We start from the raw sequence: 14,925 nt of genomic DNA, 5'->3' as shown, positions 1-14,925 counted from the left end.
TGCTTGGCGCGACCCTAGAACGGTCACCTCCCTCCCCACTGCCAAACGCAATTCGGACTTGGCGGTTCAGTCGGGGGGTCCCAGCCGCCCCCAACCCGCTCTGATGGCAACGCCAGCGAGGCTGCGGGTTCGGGGAGGGCTCCACGTGGCCATTCCGCCGGCCGAGTCCTCGCTGACCCAGCTCCTGTTCCGACTGTAGCCCACACCACTCCTGGTCCACCAGGGAACTTTCCAGAACCCTGGCCCTCTCTAGCAAGTACCCAGTCGCTGTCCAGGAGGGAAGCCTGGTTCGTTTCTTAAGCGCCTACTCTGAGGCAGGCAGGTTCGGGGCCGGCTCTCACGCGAAGGGGGCGCCTCGGGAGGCCCCCGCTCCTGCACCTCCAGTAGCCCCGCGGGCCCCGCCATCTGGCCCAGCTCCGTCCTCCAGGAGGACGCACGGAGAGCACCCAGGAGACCGAGAGAACCGCACCCCCAGCCCCCTAGTCCCCTCTGCTCGTCTTTACCTCGCCTCACCCCACCAGAGCAGCCGGAGCTAAAATTAGAAAGCAGCGCGGTACGCGCTCACGTGCCCGCTGTCTGGCAGGGCCGGGGGCGCGGTCCGGGTGAGTCACGGCCCCGCCCCCACCCGCTGAGGACGCACTGACGTCAGCCGCTTCCCTGAAGGATGACGTAAGCGCGCCTGGGGGAGGCCGCAGGGTTACCCTAGAACGTTCACATGCCTTAAAGGGCCCAGGCCTCTGTTGGAAGATCTGAGCGATGACTCCACTCACCTATCCATAGAATCAGAGCCCGTCTTATATCCCTTTCTACTGACAAGTGTTGACTGTTGAGATGATGAAAAATGGAGAGCAATTGAGCCTCATTGGAGGCTCTCTGAAACCCCAGAACCTCTTCCTGGAAGCCCTCCTTGATTAACCAAAGTGTGATCCTGACTCAAAAAGTTTTTCCATGGCCCTTGACTCCCAACCCCTTCACTTACAGCCCCTCCTCTCATGCTTGTACCTCTGCTACTGCATAAAGGCTGTGGTTTGACTGTTTATATAATCCATCACCTTGGGCCAGCTTGGCCTTTTTATCACTGTTTTTGACTGTGTCCAAACTCTGTCATCAGTAGTGTGACCTGAAACAAGTTAGTTAACTCTCTGGGTGTGAAATTTGTGAACTGGTGTCCAAACATCTCCTCTTATGCTAATATTGCCTGTGGAAGCTTCCAGAGGCAGGAACCCTGTCCAACAGCTGATAATGTAGCATTATCACCGCCTCACAGGGAACTGAAAATGTACTGAGGTTTACTATAGGGCAGACATTTTCGTTATCCTCCCACACCCCCTCGTGTAATCCTCCTAGCTCAGAGGTTGGTATTATCATCCCCATTGTATAGATGAGGAACAAAAACCAAGGCACAGCAAGGTGAAGTACGTTTCCCTAGCTTACACAGCTAAAGAATGGCAAACTGGAAGTCATTCCCAGATCAGTTGGACTCCAGGTCTCTGTTTTTGGAGATCAAGTTGGGCTATGAAATGTACGTTTTATTCTGGATATGTGGAGTCCCCTAGAATTAGCTTTTTCCCTTTTAACACAAGCCCAGTGCCGCTGCACAAGTTACCCACTCCACACCAGAAGACCCCCAGAGAAGGAGGTGCCAGGCCTCAGGGTAAGGCAAGTGAGGATGCTCACTCTCAGCTACTTCCTGCACTTGCCCAACTCTGAGAACAAGTCTTTAAGGTGGGCACTCCAGGCACCTCACTCACCCCACCCTAGTCCCAGCCATGCCAGGCCTTACCCTTGACTCGGTGTTTCCTCTCTTGAAACTAGAGCGACCACCCTGCTTAATTAAAGTGTACGCACCTGGCACATCAGGGGCCCGCTCTACTCAAGTGCAGAAGTGTTTCTCCTCCATTATTATCCCCTCTCTATAAAGCAACAGAAAATTTCCAGTTGGAATAGCATAGTCCTGCCGAAAACAAATGAGAGGCAACAGCTTCTCAAAGTTTTGAGCAAAATGATGGGGACTGTGTACTGGAAATGGAGCCAAGTGGGTGAGGTGCGGTCCCTGTTATCTTCCGACAATCATCACTGGTCCTTGGCTGAGAGTCACAGCCCCAACCTCAGGCTACACATGCCAGGTCTACCAGGAGTACCTTCCTCCCTCGGCTCACCTCGTGGAGGCATTTAAAACGGACCCCTCTTCCCTTGTACCCAGTCTCCAGCCACCACCGAGCTCTCTTCTTTGTGTCCCCTGGCTCCTGTCCCCTCTAGTGGAGTCACTACCCACTGTTCTTCCTGTTCTGCCAGGCTTTCTGGAGCCTGTCCCCAAACACCTTGCATGTGCCCCCACCGCAGCCTTGGGAGGAAATGGAGAAAACCACAGGCAGCCTTAGCTGTGGGGGCAGCGGCTTCTTTCTCTGTACTGGAGCTAGACACACAGACGTGGGAGCTTAAACCACTATGGTAACTTCAAGCCAACCAGGCCAGCCCCTGTTTTATAAATAAGGGACTAAGTAAGGTCCAGGTGAGGTAACCTGCCTGGGGTCACTTGGCCTGTTAGGTAGAAAGCCCCAGTCACTTGAATTGCAGCCCACTGCTCTTTCCATGGATCACACCTCTGTTATAAGTCTCAGGTGGAATGTGGGCATAAATGTGTATGGTAAATTGTAACATGTCATAGAAGGAAAGAAAAATGGGGACTTGAAGTAAATATAGAGATGAAGCCACAGGGAAGAATTGGGGAACACAATTTCTGAGGACCCCTGGCTATTTCGACTTCCCCTTTCGTCTCTCTCCTATTCAGTCTCAAGATAGGTGAGGTGGTTATTTCTCCTCAGACCTAGGAATCATTTCCCAATGGAATGACACGATGAATTGGATTGCCATTTTTAAACCTTCAGTAATCCAGATCTTATGTGTCATTTCAGGTTTTGATTTTTTATCTCCCAGTCTTTACTTCCCATCAGTTTCTAATCCCAGAAGCCCCATTAAATATCGTTAAGAGCCATAAATGTAACTGGCCAGTAATGTGGAAGGATTATGATCTCCAGCAAACAACCCCAGCAAAGAAATGAGCAGGAATCCTGGGTCTGTTCCCAACTGTGCCACTGACTCACTGGATGACACAAAGCAAAGCTTTGCTTTTACAGGGGGAGAGAGGTGGACATGCACACACAGCTGCTGACAGCGGTGGAAGGATGGGGGAGAAGCCATTCGGCAGGCTTCCAACATAGTGGAAACTCAGAGGCTGAGCAGTGGTCCGCACATCAGCGCTGGGTCAGCCTGAGCTCTGTCCCACTTAAGTGCCTGCCTCGGATGGAGCCACCAAGATGGCTTGGGCTGGATTAGAGCACTCAGCCTTCATGACATCATTCTCATTGGTTAGGAATGCACCCTGGTTATTCCTAACTCCACTTTAATAACTTGTTATAGATCTGCCCTCCAGGAATGTATTTGAAACTTTCTTTTTTTATATTTCAGCCTATACAGCCTTGTCAGGCAACAAGTAGATTTACCATTTATGTAAAAGCACTTAGGTCCTAAAACACAGAAAGTGCTATATAAGGGTTTTTCATAATAATATTAATACCATTATTAATATTATTATAAAACAATATAATAACAATCCTAATAATAATAATCCTACAAATTTGAATGTAAAGTCCCTAATTAAAGGGGCACCAATAATAGGCTCAAACCCCAGCAAGAGCGAGGCTGCTCTGTCTACAGAGTAGCCTGCTTCTTTCTTCTCTTTTCCTTGATTAAATTTATCCTTCCTTTACTCTCAAAAAATAAAATAATTATATTATACTGTTATATAATAAATATAATATTATAATTTGATGATAGTAATAATTCAGATGGTCTCACACGCTTATTTTCAGTCCCTCACTATGTTTGTCTTTTTTATCTCCATTAGCACACCCACTGCTGCCACCCCTGGCCCCTCAAAAGTATTTATTAATGGAGTGAGGTGTTGTGATGGGCGTAACTCTGCATGCAAACTTATGTAAACACATTCAGTGTCCTCTAAGGACTTACATCTAGGACCAACATATATTAGGTGCTCAATAAATACTTGCTGGCTAGGTAGATGGATGGAATTAAAAAGAGAGAGAGAGAGAAACCTGTATGGTAGCTCGTGAGACATATTTGGAATGACTGTATTGGGGGCTGGAGGGAAACATGAGAGTATAATTGGCACAGAGGGAAAAGGGAATATCCTGATTTTATAGTAGGTGTGCATGTGTGAGCTCTCCATAGATCGGCCCTAGAGCTCATCCTGGAGGAATAGCTGGTTCCCAGGCTGCTGAAATAAGCAATGGATGCCAAAGGGGTGTCCTTCCCCCCGTCACAGGTGCTGTGTAGGTGGCAGGAGTGAGGAGGCAGGTATGAGGTCCAGAAGAGGATAACCAGGCTCTGTGGCCATCTCTGTTTTCACTATAAACCACACTAGAATGAAGTTCTAAAATCCAGGTGATTCAGTAGGTGAACGGACAAACCACAGTATATCTAGACCATGGAATATTATTCAGCACTAAAAAGAAATGCGTTATCAAGCCATGAAAAGATATGGAGGAAACTTACTCGTAAATGCGTATTACTAAGTGAAAAAAGCTAATCTGAAAAGGCTACATATTGTATGATTCCAACTATACGACATTCTGGAAAAGACAAAACTATGGAGACAGTAAAAAGATCAGTGGTTACAAGGGGTTTGGGGAGGGATGAAAAGGCAGAGCACAGAGGATTTTCAGGGCAGTGGAAATACGCCGTAAGATATTATAATGGTGGATACATGCTGTTATTATACATTCGTCCAAACCCGTAGAATGCACAACACCAAGAGTGAACCCTAATGTAAGCTGTGGACTTTGGGTGATAATGATGCGTCGATAAAAGTTCATCCATTGTAAGAAATGTACCACTCTGATGGGCGCTGTAGACAATAGGGGAGGCTGTGCATTTGTGAGGGCAGGAGGCTCTGTGGGAAATCTCTGTACCTACTGCTCAGTTTTGCTGGGAACCTATAACTGCTCTACAAATTAAATTCTATTTTTAACAAAATCCAGGTGAAGTGATTGCAGCTTTCTGCATGTAGGTTTGGTCCACCGTGGAGTCACAGAGACTTGAATTGGAGTCCCATCGTGATCAGCTCTGTGACTTCTGGCAAGTTGCCTCTGATCTCAGTTTCTCCTCAACCCACAGGACTGTAATGCCTTCATCAGAGCGTTTTGAGAATTAAATGAAAAACTATGTGTAAAGAGTCTAACCCAGCACCTGGGATATACAGCATGGTAAATATACACAAACCCCCATCCTGATTCCTCCCTAATGACTGATTATTAAACATTCTGATGGCTACTCATTTCAAAGTCAGGCCAGTGGAGAAAAGCTGTCTTGCGTAAAGTGACCTTCTACTAGAAAGGGAATTTGTGTGTGGCAGTGGGCATGTGTCCTCAAATGCTCAGTCAGAGATGGTGGCTGCAGAAGGTCAAACATGAACTTGAGCCCTGGGAGGCAGTGTCAAGCCCCTCACTCAGCTTTCTCCTGTGAAAAGGTCAGGATGATGGAAGGCTGTCATATTTAGATGATGGCTCGTAGGGAAGCCTTGGTGGGTTAGTCACCTATGCTATGACTTCATATTGCCACTCAATATAGTAACAGCTGTTGGTTGCTGTAGGGGGCAGGGGCGGGGTCAGTTTTTGTTGACTAACCATACCTCCAGGATAAATTCAATAGAATCAGCCGGTAACACATGACAAAGGCAGAGTCTCCTCTCAATAGGATGTTCCACAGTTTTCTAAGGATTTTCGGCATCTCCCCTCAAAATGTGAGTCTTGACTTTTTGTCTTTGGGGCCAAGAAGGAAAAATGTCATGGGAGAAAGGTGTTTGCTCAGGAAGCCTTCAGCTGGGGGAATATCTACCATGCCCTGTAGAGGGATGGGAAAGTGAGAAGTTCTGTGCACCAGCCACATGATGTCTCTATGGCACCCAAAGAAGTGGCCCGAGGGAGGGGGGTTGAAAAGGCCTGGAGTTAGGGTGCTGCAGAATTTTTGGGTTGCAGTAGGCATTTTATCTCTTACAGGTTACATAACAACCGTGGGGCCAGATCAGCACCGCTTTGAAGCAATGATGTTATCTCAGTCTTTGAAATTAGCCAGCATGAAGCCATAGTTCGACGATACCACTGATTGGTGCCGTCGTTAATTTGGGGTATTGATTATTCATATCATAATGGAAAGCCACTGGATTTGGTTCTCCTCCTTGGCATTTCTGTGGGGCTTTGTGCTTTGGGAACACAATGCTTTGAATCAGCATTGTAAGGTACATGGGTTAACTGGGAAGTACAGACTCGTATCTAAACTGGAGTAAGTCCAGAGTGAGGAAGAAGAAGTTAAGAGAGAAAAAGCCCTGGACCAGGGGTCAGGAGACCTAGTTTGGCAACTGTTTGTGCCACATTTCGAGCCATGTGACCTTGGGCAAGTCACTGCCTCTCTTTAGATTTTGGTTACTCCTTTTGTCTGTGAAAATAGTGTGTGTGCACTTGCAATCCTTCCAACCCTCACTGGCATGCTTGTCCTCTAAATGAGGGTTTGATGTTGTGTTGTTGCAGAGTAGAAAGGACCTGAGGTCTGAGTGTGTGGCTCTGCCACTCACAATGTGACCTTCACAAGGTTTTCCCACTTCCAAAATATGGATTATTATGAGACAGGGGTGACACAATGAACCTGGAAGCCTTTTTGGAGGCACAATGTAAGTGTATTGAAATGATGCCCTGAGGTCGGAAGGGAAGGTGGGGTAAGGTGAGCTGAAGGGGACAGTTAGGGTTACTTATTGGCAGGTCAGACTGCGACCGGGGCTGGGAGCATGAGGAGGTGAGGGCTGTGGTCAGCCAGGCTATGAAATACTCCAACCGTGTCCTGCTCAGTTCCTGGTCATTTCCCACCATTTCTGGGAGGGGAGACATATTGAGAGGTTGTAAATGATGCTGAAAACAGTCCAGGAGAGTGGCTGCAATCTCTTGTCTGAATGGGCACAGCACCAAAGCAAAGAGGGCAGTGGGGGAGCCCCGCCAGGGTCTAGAATCCTGTGTAAACAAGCAGCCTCCCATTTCCCATGGATGCTCACGGTAATATTCCTGCACTGTGTACTTCCCACGGGCGTGAAAACACCTCCCGGAGGAGTCCTGGAAATAACAGATCACAACTGTATACTGAATACCAGACTGGTCAGTGTCGACTTATCCCTTCGGGAAAATCACAGATCCTCTAGAAACTCGCTAAATTCCTTGTTCATTCTTCACGTAAATCGATTAACACAGGGTTAGGGATTTTACTTTGCTTTTCCCTTTCATGGTTCCTGAGAATGAAATTGACTACACCTTTGAAGCTGTTCTTTGAGTCATGGACAAAATGTCTGTACCCTTCCACCAAAAGGGGGTTTCTCTCTTTTTTATTTTTATTTTTTTACTTTTGAAGCCCCAGACACTGGGTGGAGAGGCTGGTAGGAGGCACGGCTGCCATAGGAGCAGCGTGCTGACCTGCTGACTCATCTGACATTAACATCATTATGTTTCAGGAGTCAAAGTGATTTTCAAACTATGAGTAATGCCGGTATTAGAGAGAATGTTTACAAAGCAGCGGGCATTTCAGCACACTGGAGAAACAGAGCAGCTGCTAACAGCTGAAATGAGTGAAAAATCCTCCTAGGAAAAACACCCTTTCTTTCTGGGCTGTCCTTTGAAAAAGCTTCAGACAGGAAAGGCAGGTGACCTCAGAGTTCCCCGAGGAGAGATCCAGATGTAGCATGCTTATCTGAATACCTGGATGTCCGATCGTTTTATAAAAGAAAGACTTTTTTTTTTATAGTTTTGTTTTCATTTACCCAACTCTAGGGAAAGATGGATTTAAAGACTTCAGCAAATTACTTTTTTAAAGCTGAGGTATTATCAGTATTAATAATTACAACAATAGTCTAAAGTTATGTGAAGAAATGTGCTGTTTCTTCAAAGGCAAGGACAGAAACAAATGATGTCCAAGGTGGGGAACAGAAACCCATGTGGTCCATTGTTAACGCTCCTTTGTGGAATTAGTAAGAACAGTTTGAGAGCCACTGAGCACAGTGAGCCAAGTATTTACGCCTCAGGAGAACAGAGAGGGACTCCAGTCTTGTGCTAGGGCTGTGTCTTTCCCTTAACTCCATTTCCTTATCTCATACTGGCAATATTAGTAACACTTGCTCTGCCTACCTCACAGGAAGGTAGCCCTGCGAAGGCAGGGACAGTGTCTGCCTACCACTCTACCCCCAGTGACTAACTGGGAGACAGGCCAATAGTAAGTGCTCAGTAAATATTTGCAGAATTAACAAATGAGATAAGATCTTTGAGTACCAGAACTCCGCTCTTCTGTTTAGTTGGTCGTCCTGTCTTTAGTCCCCCCCCCCCCCCCCCCCCCCCCCCCGCCCAGGGCTGGATGGGGTGGGGGAGGGGGGCTTAGCAAGTGGGGCTGTGCTTGGAGACACAGCTACTGAAAGTACGAGCTCTAATAAGGAAAAAAAATCACTGCTCATATCCTCGGGAACTAACTGCTAAAACTGGATGAAAACTCCTTGAGAAAAGGCTCATTCAAAAGCATGGCAGTCATTTTAATTTGTTTATATGTTGGAGGTAAATCAGGAGAACTGTCCTGCTCAATTTCACCTGCTGCTTCTTGAACTGCAATGATCACAGCAGGTACAATGAATGACAAGTCAACTCCGTGTCTGGGCATTACGAAAGCAGGTGAAGGATAAATGAGTTGGACTGGATTAATCATTAAAAAACAAAAGTTCCATTTGTGACAACATGGATGGATCTTGAGAGAGTAATGCTGAGCGAAATAAGTCAGACAGAAAAAGTAGAGAACCATGTGATTTCACTGATATGTGGTATATAAACCAAAAACAACAAAAGAACAAGACAAACAAATGAGAAACAGAAACTCATAGACACAGACAATAGTTTAGTGGTTGCCAGAGGGTAAGGGGGGTGGGGGGTGGGAGATGAGGGTCAGGGGGATCGAATATATGGTGATGGAAGGAGAACTGACTCTGGGTAATGAACACACAATGGGATTTATAGATGATGTAATACAGAATTGTACACCTGAAATCTATGTAATTTTACTAACAATTGTCACCCCAATAAATTTAATAAAATAAAATTTAAAAAAAAACAAAAAACAAAAAAAAAACAAAAGTTCCATTCTTGACATGTGTTGAAAGGAAAAAAAGAAAAGAGGAAGTCATGAAAAATTAATCCTGCCATTTTTCTTTTCCATGGGAAAAACATGCACTTGATTTTACTGTGTTTCCCCAAAAATAAGACCTACTCGGACAATCAGCTCTAATGCGTATTTTGGAGCAAAAATTAATATAAGACCCAGTCTTATTTTACTATAAGACCAGGTATAATATAATATAATATAATATAATATAATATAATATAATATAATATAATATAATATAATATAATATGATATAATATAATAATATAATACTTTTATAATAAAAGTTAATATAAGTTAATCTTATATTAACTTTTCTCCAAAAGACACATTAGAGCTAATTGTCCGGCTAGGTCTTATTTTCAGAGAAACAGGGTATATGCTAGGACATATTTCTAGATTTTGATAAGGGCTTACAAGTACAGCTATAGCCTTTTCCAAAATCCTCTCTCTGCTCTCTGGTTCTTTCCATTCCTACTTTCTACCTCTGTCTACTTTCCCCGCTTCCTCCATCCCTAAGTTAACGCCTTCCTTTTGTTCTTGTTCCCATGTTGCTTTCCTCCTCAAGCATCCCTTCTCATCTTATAAACTTTCTTACAGCTTCTAGCAAGCAGTCACTCACATTGTGAGTGGTCAATAACATTTTGAAAAAATATATACAAAGGAAAAATCATGAACTAATTATGAGCTCCCTTATATATAAATTGGTAATTACTGTTAAGCTACCAAGCTTAATCACATACAAAAATATTCCTATTCACTTGAGAATGTCTTTGATGAAGCTGTAAAATTTAATTTTATCAAATCTCATTCCTTGAGTACATGACCTTTGAATGGTCAACGTTTGCATCATGGAGAAAAGGGGTGGCCCCCCAGGGAAAGACACACCCTGAAAACCCTAACCTGCCCTCCACTGAGAGGCCCAGGTTTGCTTTTTGTGGACTGCCTCGATTGACTGATCTCTCCTCTCCCTAACCATTAAAATAGTATTGTTAGGCTTACTTCAAACAGTAAATATAAACCAGTACATTCATGACTAATCAATTCAAAATGGTTGTTAAAAGAGAGTCAGGATCTGTGGTCCCACCCCAAACATCTGAGGATGATGTCAGGAAAGAAAATGTGTGCGTTCCCAGTGGATGTCATTTGGTGCTTCTGCCCTAAGCGTGCTCTCCATTGGGGTAAATCCAGGCGGGGGGCCTGTCTAAGGTTCTAAAACTCCACTACTCCATTTGTATCAGAGCTGCCTGGCCAGGACAGTCTTGATTTCACATCCTCTGCTCCATTGTTCCTATAAGTACATGAATGCTTGTCAGGCTAGGAATCCTATTTTGGTTTGGACAGAGTTACTGTTGCCTAAGGCATCCCAAGTAAAAAGGTTCCTCATTTTTTAATCCTGATTTATCTTATATTTATAAATAGTTTAATATTCATTTAATAGTGTTATTGAGTTAATAGCAGGTTACTGAACATTTGAGATCCAAGTGTTTAACCATATATTCTAAAATAAATTTTGGCTGTTTAGAACCCTCACATAATAAACTCATTCTAATTCCACGCCCACCCCATATTCTCCCTTTATTTCTCTTTCCCTTCCTCACTTCCCTCTATTTTTTTCTCTCTCTTCCTCCATCTTTCTTTCCCTCCCTTCTTTTCTTGCCTTGTTTTCTTGTGTTTTGTTTATTTCTAAAAAATATGTCTAGAAGGAGATTTTAAAACTGATTAAGGACTAGATACTTTTCATTATATGCATATATTAACTGTTTCCCTTTTTAATCACGTGCACATGTTTTTTTCCCAATTAAAAAAAGAGTTAACCAAAACAGGGTTTTGCACACTTCCTGTTTTCTTTTTTAAAATTGTTTCGTTTTTTTCCCCCAATTCTAATACCAGCCTATTACCTCCTCCTGGAACAGCTTCCAACGGGAAATGGGGAAGAAGGGAAGGGAGAAAGTTGATGGAAGCTAAATGCCTGTGTCCACAAAAGGGCTATAGGGAGATGGCTGAGCCTAACAGGATCAGGAGGTTTTTGGCCTTTTTCTTTTTTTTTTAAACTCAAGATGCAAACATTTTCCCACATCATTAAATATTCTTCTATAACCTCATTTTTAATGGTTGTATAAGAGTTCTAAGTTAATTTAATGTTTTTACTTTATACTGTAATGTATTTAATTAATACTCTGTTATACATTTGGGTAATATCTTATTTGTCAATATTACAAGTAGTGCTATAATGAATTTTTGTAGCTAAATCTTTGTGTATACCCATTCTTACTTACTTTAAATATCTCTTCTCAGAGAAGAATAAATATATTTCTCAAAGGAAAACAAAAGAGTATTCAAATCCAGAGCCTTTGATATAGATATACAATACATGATACATATATATATACATACATATGTAATCTATATATATCCCGATATAATTTTAACTTAAATTTCTGTAAAGATGAAAAAAATTCCCCCTTTGTTTATTAACAACTTTTATTTCCTATTTATGAATTTTCTGTTCAGAGTCTTTGCCCACATAATTGTTGGTATCTTAATACTTGCAACGATTTAGAATGTCTTACATGTATATCAAGTGTATAGACAAAGATTTCCTTATCTAATATGAGTTTTTAAAAATATTATTCATTGTCTGGCTTGATATTTGCATTTTAATGTTAGTCGTTTATATATTTTTCACACACAAAGGTTTTTAGATTAGAAGTAATCAAATCTGAAAAACATTTCCCTTTCTGAGGGCTGATCTTCTCCATACAGAACTTTGAAAATGATTTCATGTTTTATTCTAGTGAAAAAACTTTTAAAGGTAAAGTTTACATATTTTACACATTTACAGTGAAATGCACAAATCTTAAACGGATCATTCAGTCAGTTGTGACAAATGCATAAACCTACTAAGATTTAGAAATTCAAAGGTTATGGGTTTCTTTTTGATTGATGGTTGCAAATATATATGAATATACTAAAAGCCATTGGATTGTATTACTTTAAGTGGGTGAATTGTATGAAATATGAATTATAGCTAAATCAAGCTGTGAAAATAGATATAGAAATTAACATCATTCCGGAAAGTTCCCTATTGTCACTTGCCAATAGACCTCCATCTCACTTTACCCCAGAGGCAACCACAATTTTCAGTTTTTTCATCCTAGATTAGTTTTGTCTGTTTTAGAACTGTATCTAAATGGAATCATACAGAATAAACTCTTTTGTGTAAAGTTTCTTTCATTTAGCATAATGTTTTAAAAATTCAACTGCGTTGATGTGTTTCAGGAGTTTTTTTGTTGTTGTTGCTAAGACTAATATTTCATTTTGTGTCTATATTATAGTTTGTTTATCCATTCCTCTATTGATGGACACCTGGGCTGTTCCCAGTTTGGGGCCATTATGAACATTCTTGTACATATCATCTTATGGATATGCTTTCATTTCTCTTGGGAAAACACCGAGGGGTGGAACTGCTGAATTATAGAATAAAAGTATGTTTAGTTTTATAAGAAACTGATGAACTTTTCCCCAAAGTGATTGTACCATTTCACTCCCACAAAAATACATGAAAGTTCCAGTTGCTCCGTTTCCTTGCCAACATTTGATGCTGTCAGTCTTTTGTAATTTTAGACATTCTGTTGGGTGTGTAGTGGTAGCTTATTGTAGTTTTAATTTGCATTTCCTTGGTGACTAAAATTATTGAACATTTTTCATATGCTTCTAGTTTTTTTTGTTTCATTTTAAGTTTTGTATTTTATCTCTAATTACATCTATTTATCCTCTAAAGTAATTTTGATTATAATTTGAAGTAAATCCCTAAATTTATATTTTTCTAAACAATTAACCCAGCATAGTTTATTAAATAATAATTTTATTCCCACTGATTTATGATGCTTTTTTGTCATAAATTAAACTCTCATGTATAATGTAGTCTCAAAATATCTACTCTGTACAAATGATTTGTACATTTGTACATTTGTTCTTTTGTCAGTTCCACACTATTTTATTAATACTTGCCTTTTAAAAATGGTTTAATACCTGGCAGGAACACTGTCTCATCATTTCTTTTCATGTTCTATATTTTCTTTGCTCTTTATACCTAATTATTCTTTTAGTAAACATTAGAATGATGTCTGAAAATAATTTTGCTGAGAACATATACTGAGCATCCAAATTAATTTGAAAAATACTGACATCATTGCCATAGAACTTAATATTCAAGTTTTCTTCTCCATTTCTTAGTAACATTTTGTAGTTTTAATTATACAAATCCTTCACATTCTCATTAAAGCTATTACAAGACATTTAATAGAGGTTTTCAATGTCATCATTGTTAATTTTTGCTATTGTAATTTGATTTTTTTTTCCATTGTATTTTCTAACTGGATAGTATTTCTATATAGAAAAACTCCTGGCTTTTTTGTGTCTCATTTGTATATGAGTATTCAGCAGTTTTCTTGAACTCTCATATCAATTCTAATAATTTTTAGTTGAATTATTCTTTTGAGTTTCCAGGTGTTTAATAGTATCATCTACAAATAATTTAAAATCTGTTCTCTCCCTTCTGATATTTATGTATCTTATTTTTATATGCATCCTACATCACTGATCAAAACTTCCAGATCAAAATGAAACAAAAATGGCAATAAACTATATTCCTGTTTTGTTTCTGATTTTAATAATATTGTCTTAATATTTTATTCTGAAGGGTGGTTTGGACTTTTTGAAATAAATACTTTTTGTTAAGAAGGAGCTTTGAATTTCTAATCATTATCTTAATAAGGACTAGCTGTTGAATTTTAATGTCTTTTCTGCATCTATTGAGAATCTTTTGGATTTTTGTTTTTAGTGGTATATTATACTGTTGGATTTTTTAAACATTAAAACATTAAACCTTTTCATTCTAGTTAAATCCAACTGGGATTATTCTTCTGATACTCTGTTATTTGTGTTTGGATTTTCTTCTCTGTGTTCATAATTTAGATAATTTTATTATTTCTTTGCTTTGAGCTGCTTTCAGGTTTTGAAATCAGGGTTATCTCTATAAAGTATATTAGATAAACTTTCCATATTTTCAATCTTTTGAAGAAATTATTGAAGGTTAGTAACTACCTATTACTTAAGAGTTGAAAGGTTTTTCCCTGTAGAGATTTTAGGCCTAGACAATTTTTTTCTGCAGGGAGTTCTTTCTCTCTTTTCTCTTTCTGGTTTTCTCAGCTGTGATTAGTGTGTTTAGGTTTTATATTTCTAAGTTTGGTAATGTATATAATTCCAGAAGACTATCCATTTCATCTAGGTTCTCAAGTTTATAACTTATAATTTTGTAAGTATTTTCTTATGTTTAAAATATCTCTGTATCTGATGTTGGATCGCCTGTTTTAACTGATAATGTTATTATCCACAGAGTTTTGTTTTTTTCCTTCTTTACTTTCTCTAAATGTTGTCTAGTTTATTTTTTAAAAGAAGCACTTGAACTTTCTTATATTCTAATTCATTTAGTTTTCTTTTTGCTTTTGTTCTCTCTCTCTCTTGATTCCTTTAGGGATTTTATTGTTGTTGTTGTTTTTTATAATCCTTGAGCTGAACATTTTAATTTTTCCTTTCTTTGAAAATAATGAGACATAAAGACTATAATTTCATCTTTCAATTCACTTTGATAATATTTCATCATTT

General features: G+C 40.5%; 1 long non-coding RNA gene across 1 annotated transcript in view; it reads right to left on the bottom strand.

The window, feature by feature from the left end:
- Positions 1-615, bottom strand: part of LOC141569358 (uncharacterized) — a 49,823-nt gene extending 49,208 nt beyond the window's left edge. The window contains exon 1 of the long non-coding RNA XR_012492900.2: positions 504-615. This is a non-coding gene — a long non-coding RNA (uncharacterized LOC141569358). The remainder of the gene's footprint in view (positions 1-503) is intronic.
- Between the last annotated feature and the right edge of the window lie 14,310 nt (positions 616-14,925).

This window comes from Rhinolophus sinicus, chromosome 11 (assembly GCF_057876585.1).
Source record: "Rhinolophus sinicus isolate RSI-liver-muscle chromosome 11, RSI-T2T, whole genome shotgun sequence".
NCBI lineage: Eukaryota > Metazoa > Chordata > Mammalia > Chiroptera > Rhinolophidae > Rhinolophus > Rhinolophus sinicus.
The sequence above is the reverse complement of the archived record's forward strand: the minus strand, read 5'-3'. Positions and strand labels throughout refer to the sequence as shown.